Here is a 10,063-nt window from a genome sequence, read left to right as displayed (position 1 = left end):
CTTCAGAAAAGAAAATACTTTATTTAAATCACATACCAGAAATGAGGCGTTACAACCCCAAACCTTGATATGTGCCAACGAGGGAGCTTTCCCTGTCCACAGCTCGTGAGGTGTTTTGGCAACCTTATCTGTAGGGACTAGATTAAGGATATGGGCGGCAGTCTCTAAGGCATACCCCCAAAATGAGATAGGTAGCAAAGCACGACCCATCATGGAACGAACCATGTCTAGCAAGGTTCGATTATTCCTCTCAGCCACACCATTCAAGTGCGGTGTCCTAGGTGGCACCAATTGCGAAACTATTCTGTATTCCTTGAGGTAGTCATGGAATTCAAGACTATAGTACTCTCCTCCTCGATTGGATCGAAGCTTCTTGATTTTCCTGCCCAACTGAGTTTCCACTTCTTGTTTAAGCTCTTTGAACTTTTCAAAGGTTTCTGGCTTGTGCTTAACTAAGTAGATAGACCCATGTCTGCTATAATCTTCGGTGAAAGTCACATAGAAGAGGCTTGCATCCGTTGTGGTGGATATAAAGGGCCCACACATATCGGTGTGTATGAGATCCAATAACCCCTAACCCCTTTCACAAGTACTAGTGAAGGGTGACTTCGTTATCTTTCCAAGTAAACAAGACTCACACACATCATCGTCCCTAAGGTCGAATGACTCCAACACTCCATCCTTTTGGAGTTGGGCTATGCGCTTCTTGTTGACATGTCCAAGACGACAATGCCACAAGCCTGATTTGTCCAAACTATTGGAAGATTTGATACGCAACACATCATTTCCTAAGTTGTCTATAACCATCACAGTTTCATAGATTCCATTACAAGGAAATGCGTCAAAATACAAAACACCATTAAGATAAGCATTAATAGAACCCTTTTCATTATCAAATGAATATCTAAATCCTTGTCTATACAAACCTTGAAAAGAAATGATGTTTCTTGACATTTCTGGTGAATAGCAACAATTATTCAACTCTAGTCCTAATCTATTACTAAGCACTAAGAATAAACTCCAATCTTGGTGACAGGCGACGATCTTCTGTTCCCCATGATCAATTTTATCTTCCCATGCTCCACATCCTTATTTCTTCATAGGCCCTAAAAATCAGAACACATGTTAAAACCACATCCTGTTTCAAGAACCCAAGAAATAGCATGTGATGAATCATTAGATTGAATAGTGTAAATACCTGCGTAGGACGACTTGATCTTTCGATCCTTGATATCTTGCAGATATTTCGGGCAGCTTCGTTTCCAATGCCCTGTGTCATGGCAGTGATAGCACTCTGCATCCTTTGGCCTTGAGTTGGTTGCAGCAGGACCAACCTTGGTTCCACTAGAAGAGGTGTCATCACGTGACTTTCCGTTATGGTGGCTCTTTGAGGGAGCCTACCTATTCGTATCATTTCCTTGCCCAATAGCCAAAACTGGGGAAGCGATAGGAGTAGGAGTTTGTGAAATGGACTTTCCTTGAGGTTTCTCTCAGCAGTCCTCAATAGGCCTAGAAGCTTGCTCAACATGACCTCCTCTTTGTTCATGTGGTAGGTCATGCAAAGCTAGTTGAAGTAGGGTGGCAGTGAATGAAGAATGATGTCAATCGCCAACTCTTCATCGAAGTTAACATTCAACTTCAACAAGCGGTCAACATACCTCTGCATTTTCTGTAGATGAGCAGTGACAGACTCTCTGTCTCTCATCTTGGTCGTGATCATCCAAGTGATGATATCGTACCTCTCCTACCTTGCACTTTGGTGGTACATTTCAAGCAAGTCCTGATGCATTTCGAAAGTATACAAGTCCTCGTAGGACTTTTGGAGTTCAGCAATCATGGTCGCTAGCATGATACAATGGACTTTTGCGGCATCACGCTCATCGACCTCAAAGGCAATGATCTCCACTGGAGTGGTAGTGTTTATATCCACCTCTTTTAACTCTTTGTCAAGGACCTACTCCTTGTCCTCGTAACGGGTGACCATCCTTATGTTGCGGGTCCAATCGTTATAATTGTTTCCATCGAAGATTACTCTCCTACACAAGTTCATGAGTGACAATGAGCCGGAAGAGTTGTAGATTAAGTTTGACATCTAAAAAGGAAAAGAGACAACGTTTTGATTAGATAAGAATCCCCAATTAAACACCCAAATGAGAAATTAGGGCTAGGAACCAACAACATTATTTGTAATTTAGAAGAGGGATGACGTAATCTAAACAACAAATAATTTTAAGGTAAGTGAATGACTATTCACTAATTTCCACCATAAAAAACAAAAGAGAATTAAGTTTTAAATGTATTGAAAACTCCTAGATCTTTTGAGATTCATTGAACTTTTCAATGGCATGTTTAAATCTCGTTATGCCCCTCAAGTTTGTGAATGGGATACCGAGGATCACAAACAGGGTGTCAATAATGATGCATATGTACATGGTGCCCCCAATGTTACAGTCCCCTAATCAATATGGCAGCTAACCACACATGCTCCATTGATCTATGACAAACATCGATTTACCCTTTACCACCTTTTCTTAGAGCCTAATTAGTGTGACGGTTAACCACACACGCTCCACCAACATCTTAGCAAAGGTACAAAGTGTAATTTCATGGAGTAGCATCAAATTCACATTTTTCCTAAAGTAACTAATATTGGGAATTTCATAAAACATTTAGTTACTTTGTAAATAATTATACTTTTAATGAGGAAAGAGTTTCCCTATCCTACCCGTTCGGCTAACAACCCTCCACCAATCAAGGAAGCGGTGGGTGAGTGTGTACACCCTTTAAACGACCATTTTATATACCATAACCTTATACCCCCCTTATAGATCGGCTTCGTGAATGAGGCCTACTAACGGTAAGACTAGCATTTATGTTATACATATATAATAATTATTCTGATAATATTATAATAGTATAGGGTGAATTTTATAATTGTAAAATTCTAGGTTTTGAATTTAACAATTTCAAAATTAAACTTTTAATTCAAAAAATTTAAATTCCAAAACTCTAGGGCAAGTTTTGAAACATTTCAAAAATATCTAGCTCAAAATTCAAATAAACAATTAAACAATTAATTTTGGTGATTATCTAATTTTGACCTAATCCATTTTCATGCAAAATAATGATAAAGTAATTCAAATAATTAACATTTATCAAATAAGGTAATAATTATCTAATTAAATGACAAAATCTTTTTGTTTTGATAAGGATAATCATAAGGAATTAATAAAATTTGTATTTTATCAATTTAAAATAGATATGGTAATTATCCTAAGTCAAAAACAACAAATCTCCTGAAAATCCGTCTGTCTGACAGCCCGACTTGCCGAGTCCCTTACAGGACTCGTCAAGTTCATCCTACTCGTCGAGTCCCTCATAGGGCTTGACGTTTCTATCAACTAGATGGCACAAAAAACGGTTTTTTTAGCAATGAATAAATACACCATGCATCAAATACAATATAAACCAAGCACGGCTCTGATACCACTTATTGGTTTTGAGCAAAAGAACATCATATGTGCACATGCAAAACCCTAAAGCTTTGGATCTAGGTTTCTCTATTGTACATGCAAGTTTATCCAAAGCTTGAAACCCTAATCTAGCATACTATTAAAAACGAGATCTATAATAGAACTAGTTTAGATGATACCTTTCACTAGTTGCAAGATTCTTTAATCTTCAAGAAGCTTAGTGTTACAAGTGTAACACCTCTAATGGCTCACAAACACCACAAGCAAGATGATGATCTATAAGATAGAAGGAGAAGAAAATTTCAACTATAATAACTCTAGGGTTTCTTGGTGTAGCAAAAACTAAATCCTTGGGGCTCCTTAAATAGCTGAGTTGCTAGGGTTTCAGTTGAAACCCTAATTGGATGACATAGGCGCTAAATAGCTTAAGAACCTTCTGGAATAAGGCCTCCTTGGACGAAATTAGAGTGGACTTCCACTCCTAATTTCGTCCCCTTATATACATGATGATCCACAACCCAATATCAACTATCTTATAATTGACAGTTCCAACCCCCTTATTTAGTTAATCTCTTTTAGCCACAGAATTAATTCTTAAGTAATTCTTGACGAATATTAATTAAACTATAGGATTTCTCTTTTAATATATTATTCATATAATATATTAATAAATTATAATAACCTCTCTCTCTCTCTCCATAAATCATCATGTCAAATTGCTTTGGTAAAGCCAACCTAAAAGTACCATGCACAACCAGGTGAAGTACATACCAACTATAGTTACGGGCTTAGACACTAATCCAACAACAAGTTGGTTTCAAAGCCTTAGTTTGAGTGATTTCGAGGAACACTCGTGTGAATCCAATCTCAAACTAAGGAAAAGAATTTCAAAATGGTTTTCAAAAGGTTTTCAAAATATTAAAGGGGGATGCAGAGTGTACAATCAGCCGGAGCCAGTAAGTAGACCCTAAAATCCCATGCAGTTATTTGATATTGAGGTATTCTAGAACAACATGCTAGTACTAGGCTAGGGATATTTAGGAATTGCATGATAGAATTGCCTAATTATATGATGCCTGATAGCCTTGGGTTTTCCTATTATGAAATTGACATCATTACTGTAGTTGCTTAGTGTATGCATCATAGGTTGTACATAATTATGATCTTATAGCCTGAGAATATTTTGTTTAGCTTTATTTCCTTTTCCTTGTCTGGTTGTGGGCTTAGAGTAGTATCGGGTATTCGAGTGTCTATAGGTTATAGCGCTATATATCGCTAGCATACACAAGTGTTACAGGGTTGGTGGAAGTTTCATGGATGGTTGAGTTGTGTAGGGTCAGTAGGCCAGTTACGAGATAGTTAGCCTTCCTCTAGGAGTGAGGATTGAGCGATCACCATGCATGTGTATATTGTTAGGGTGTTGTGATGATACTTAAGACAAATATGGGTAGGTGTGGAAGGTAGTATGGCCCCGTACTACTAAAAGCACAGGACCCATACACGTAGCAAGGAAGTCACAACCCCTAGGTTTTTGTTGAGAGTTGGTTCCCTGATTATTTGTGTGGATTATCTGATATGTTCCTAGTTTATTTTTCAGTATGGTGGTTACGAGGCGTTTTGTGACTGGATCCAGATCCAGATAAGGGCATGGCAATTAGGATGTCCCTATAGCGCCCGAGACTACCGGCCAGGGTAGGCCAATGTTGACAGAGGATCGTGTTAGGGAGATCATCCGCGAGGAGGTGGTAGAGATTGTCCAGGGTTAGATTATGGAGATGTTTGGGACTATTAAGACAGCCATGATAGAGTATTTTGATGACATATATGTTGTCCTAGCTGAGACGGTTGCCGCAACAACTACATCAGTTGTAACAACGGCAGGGGGAAGAGCCAATCTGGGTTTTCAGTACCGGGTCTTCGATAATACGAATCCCCCAACTTTCGATAAGACTCAGGATTCAATCATAGCCATGAGGTGGTTGTCTGGCATGGAGGGATATTTCTTCACGTGCTCATGTCCTACTGACCAGAAGGTCAGATGTGCCCTGAACTTGTTGAGGTTCGGCAAAAAGGACTGCTGGAGGTTGATGACTATGTCGTATACCGATGATCAGAGAGCTGCAATTACTTGGGAGCAGATCAGGGATATGTTCTGCGCTTGCTACATTCCACGGTTCGAGCACGAGCGACTATCACAAGAGTTATTGGATCTGAGATAGGGTATGGTGTTGATTACGGAGATCACCCCCATGTTCACTGAGAGGGCGATGTTTTGCCTGGGGTTTGCTTCTAAGAAGGCTCAAATGGTACATTATCTGAGCATGATCAAGACCGATATCAGATAGTTTGTTGCTACCCAACCATGTGATACACTGTTGGAGTTACAGGAGGCCGTTAGGCAGCGTGAGCTGGAGATTGAGTTATAGTTACTGGAGAAGCGGCAGGCCCCGACATAGTCACAACCGGGGCCAAAGCGGTCTAAGACCACTAATACTAGGTCTGGAGGTCAGCGCGGCCACACTTGTGGAAAGTGCGAAAAGAGTCATGTTGGGGTTTGTCGATCAGGTAGCGGGTGCCACAAGGGTGGCAAGGAGGGGCATTATGTGAAGGATTGCCGCTAGCCCACCGCAATTCCGAGTGTAAGGATATGTTACCACTGTGATCAGAATGGCGATGTGAAGGCAAATTGTCCATTACTCACCGCCAAGCCGGCATAGGCTCCCGTACCAGCTACACTGAGGATTACTGATAGGATTCAGGGTAGAGCAGTGCCCTCTAGGACCTAGTGATGTGCCTTCCAGCTTACGGTAGAGGAGGCCAAGGCAACACCATATGTGGTTGCTGGTATGTTTCTATCCCTTATCTTATTGATTATATTTGTTTTATTCTTATATGTTTGTACATAAGATTAGGTATGTTTTTAGTGAACTCCTTACCTGCTTTGGTATTATTTCACTCGAGGGCGAGTCGGTCGTTTGTCTCCCAGTCATTTAGTATGGAGTTCGGGTTGCTAGTAGGAGAGCAAGAGTTTCCGTTGCGAGTCTTTATCGCCAACGAACATGGGGTTTCTCTTTCTTCAGTTTATCGGGGTTGCGTGTTGGAGATCTTTGGGGTATCTTTTCCGATAGACTTGATTTTGATTTTCGTAGGGGGGGTGTGTGTGTGATCGTAGGTATGGATTGGCATAGTCGTTTCGGTGCCATGAACGACTACGAGGGTCAGCGAGTGGTAGTTCGAACCCCAAGTGGGGGAGAACAGATTATCTATGGCGAGGGCATCAGATTGGGATCAGGATTTTGTTCAGCCACCAGGGCTCGGCAGTACATTCAGCACAGGTGTGCCGGTTATTTAGTGTATGTGGTAGATACATGGGTCAGGGATTGGATTTCAGTTTCAGAGGTTCTGGTAGTCAGGAAATTTGCGGACGTGTTTCCGGAGTACTTACCCGGAGTGCCTCCGAAAAGGCAGGTCGAGTTTAGGATTGACGTAGTGCCAAGTGCGGCCCCTATCGCCAAGGCATCGTATCGTTTGGCACCACCAGAGATGCAAGAGTTGTCATCACAGTTGCAGGAACTGCTGGGCAAGCAGTTCATTGTGGGGAGCACCAATCCTCTTCATCAAAAATAAGGATGGTTCACACCGGATGTGCATTGACTACCAGGAGTTGAACAAGTTGACGGTGAAGAACTTTTATCCACTCCCGAGGATAGATTATCTTTTTGATCAGTTGCAGAAAGCATCTTGGTTCTCCAAGATAGACCTGAGGTCCGGGTACCATCAGGTCAGTGTTAGGGAGGAGGACGTAGATAATATTGCATTCCAGAATCGTTATGGACATTATGAGTTTGTGGTGATGTCTTTTGGACTCACCAACGCACCGACAATATTTACAGACCTGATGAATCGGTTCTGCAGACCGATGCTTGATCGCTCGGTCATCGTGTTCATAGACGATATCTTGGTGTACTCCAAAACCCGTGAGCAGCATGAGGAGCATCTACAAGAGTTATTGGGAGTTTTGAGACGAGAACGGCTCTATGCCAAGTTCTCGAAGTGCGAGTTTTGGTTACGAGAGGTTCAGTTCCTTGGACATCACGTTAACTAGGAGGGGATTTTGGTCGATCCTGCCAAAATCAAGGCGGTTATGTAATGGGGGGTTCCGAAATTTCCCTCGGATATCAGGAGCTTCTTGGGATTAGTCGGTTACTACCGGAGGTTCACACAGGACTTCTCCAAGATTGCAGTATCCCTCACTCGTCTGATGAGGAAAGGGGTAGATTTCCGGTGGGGCCCTGAGTAGTAGAGGGCATTTGAGACCCACCGACAATAACTTTGTGAGGCTCCATTCTTGGTTCTCCCAGAGGGAGTGGAGGATTTTGTAGTGTTCTGTGATGCACCCATCACAAGACTGGGAGAGGTCCTCATGCAAAGAGGACGGGTGATAGCCTATGCATCGCGACAGCTGAAGCCGTATGAGACGAGATACACTACACATGATTTTGAGTTGGGAGCGGTGGTATTCGCTCTCAAGATTTGGAGACACTACGAGACGTGTATATGGGGTCCGTTATTGTTGGATAAGGTGTCTAAGTCGATAACTATTTCTGCTAAGTACTTGACCCGACCCGACATGGTCCATTTGGGTTGCATGGCACCATGCAATTAGATAGACTAAATGAGAGAAATAACACTTGGAGATTATTAATATATTATAAGTTCTAATATATTAATAATATTATTTGATTAGTTTGATAAAGAATTAATTTAGATTTAATTAAGTGATCAAAAAGATAACTAATTAAATATATGGGTTGATTATGTAAATCATCCATATCTTGTATAGTGGGCTAAGAGGCTCCATGGATTATCAGGTTGGGTTCCACCCATAGGATGCTCCATGGATGCTCCATGGGAGTTAGAAACCCATGGGTCATGGAAATGAAGAGTCATGACACATTAGGGTTTACATGGTGTAACCCTAGATGTGTCAACACTATATAAGAGTCCCATTCTCCACCAAAATCGGCTAAACATATGAAACAAGAGGGCTAGGCCGATTTTAAGAAGTGTGAGTTCTCTCAAAATTCTTTCCAATAGCATTTGGTGTTGTGTGAAGCATTTGAGGCATCACACTTGGGGTGCTAGGCTCACAAGGTTTCAAGGAACACTTTCAACAACAAGGTATGCAGTTCTATCTTTTATACACAGAAAAATTATACCCCATGTATGCTAGATAGGTTCATAAACTTGGAAAACAACTTTGCATGATAATTAGATAAACATAGATCTAAGGTTATTAGGGTTGCATGTACACTTAGGAAGTGTTAGAATGCTCAAAACCCATCAGTGGTATCAAAGCCTAGGCTTGCTTGTTTGATTTTTGTGCAAACTGCTTGAAAAATCGAGTTGTCTGCTTTTTGCCCGTATGAACTCGCCGAGTCCATGACCAAATGCAAGCTACTTGTTGAGTCAGTTCTTGCACTCGACGAGTAAAGGCTGGAGTTTTCAGAATTTCGATTTTTGTTGCTGGAAATGGACTAGGAACATTAACCTAAACTGTTTTGGTACTTGAAAACTTGTTTTAGATGGTGTAATGTTCTTGCTAATCCATTTACAACAAAGAGTTATCAAAATTACAAAGTTTTAAGTGTAATCTTTTATTCATGAAAGTGTTCATATTCATGTTCTTGATCTTATGATGTTTAGATGATCATAGGAATTGTTTGTAACCTATGTGGTAGATTAATTCTTGATTATTATGTGTTTTAATGGAGTCCATAACTTGTCCTCAAGTTATGGAAAACCAAAAGTCACTTTTCTTTAAAACCATTAAAAGAACAGATGGGTTATAAAATGAAGAGTCTTCATTTTTAATACCCTAATTAACTCATAAGTTACAAGAAATGAAAAGTTTTGAAAGTTTACAAAACTTGCCCTCAAGTTTTGGAACAAGTAAAGTCATGTTAAAAACTTTAGTTCCAACCCTTAGAATTTTAAAAGTTAAAATCCAACCCTTATACTTATAATATTATAAGTTAATAATAATAATAATAATATATATATATATATATATATATATATATATATATATATATGTATAAGATTAAAGTCGTCTTACCGCTAGTACGCCTCATTCACGAAGCCATTCTATAAGGTGGGTATAAGGTTGTTGCCTATAAAATGGTAACTTAATGGGTGTCCACTCTCACCCACCGCTTGCTTGACTGGTGGAGGCTCGTTAGCCGAATGGGTAGGACAAGGACTTATAAATTCTCATTAAAAGTATGATGAATATTATAAAGTAACTAAATGCTTTTATTAAATTCCTAATCTTAGTTACTTTAGGAAAAATGTGAATAAGGTGCCAATCCATGAAATTACACTTTACACTTTGTTTAAGTCGTTGGTGGAGCGTGTGTGGTTAACCGGGACACTAACTTGGACTTTACAAGGTAGGTAAAGGGTGACTTAAGGTTTATCATAGTATCGGTGGAGCGTGTGTGGTTTACCGGCACATCGATTGAGTGATAAACTTTAAGGGTACCAAGTGATTTGCATGGTTACTTCACACCTTGTTTTGTGATCCTCGG

Source organism: Lactuca serriola, chromosome 5, assembly GCF_051521515.1.
Source record: "Lactuca serriola cultivar US96UC23 chromosome 5, Lser_US96UC23_V15, whole genome shotgun sequence".
In the NCBI taxonomy this organism is placed as follows: Eukaryota; Viridiplantae; Streptophyta; class Magnoliopsida; order Asterales; family Asteraceae; genus Lactuca; species Lactuca serriola.
The sequence above is the reverse complement of the archived record's forward strand: the minus strand, read 5'-3'. Positions refer to the sequence as shown.